Genomic DNA, 622 nt, shown 5'->3' with positions numbered 1-622 from the left:
GGCCGTCTCAGTGATCCGCCGTAAAACAGTGATTCTGTCCTAATTCCCTTGCATATTAATGGTGGAGTTCCCTTTAAAATCTTAAATGATTCCCTTTGAGCTAAATTATTGACCTGTTTCCCTTACATAACATAAGAGATAATTTAGTCCGTTCGGATACCTTCATTAAGGAGAACAAATATGTGACTTTGGATCATTCCACTGGCTTCTTCCCATGCAGGATTTGTTCAGCTTGTGAAAATGCAATTAAAACGGATTCTTTCACTAGCACCACCACTCAGAAAACATTCAAAATTAGAGAGACTATCACTTGTTCATCGTCTTTAGTTATTTATCTTATTTCATGCCCATGTGGTCTACAGTATATTGGCAAGACTAATCGTCAATTAAAGACCCGTATCAACGAGCACAGGAGCTCTATTAGAAGGATGGACATTCATTCTCCTGTAGCCAGATATTTTGTGGATGCTGACCATAAACTTAGTGACATGAGATTCACAGGTATTCAGAGATTGATCAGTTCAAGAAGAGGTGGTGATTCTAACAAAAGACTGTTACAATGTGAAGCTAAGTGGATCTATTATATGGACTGTGTATATCCGAAGGGATTAAATGAAGAACT

Source organism: Sinocyclocheilus grahami, unplaced genomic scaffold (genome assembly GCF_001515645.1).
Source record: "Sinocyclocheilus grahami isolate Dianchi unplaced genomic scaffold, SAMN03320097.WGS_v1.1 scaffold1338.1, whole genome shotgun sequence".
Classification (NCBI taxonomy): Eukaryota; Metazoa; Chordata; class Actinopteri; order Cypriniformes; family Cyprinidae; genus Sinocyclocheilus; species Sinocyclocheilus grahami.
The sequence above is the reverse complement of the archived record's forward strand: the minus strand, read 5'-3'. Positions refer to the sequence as shown.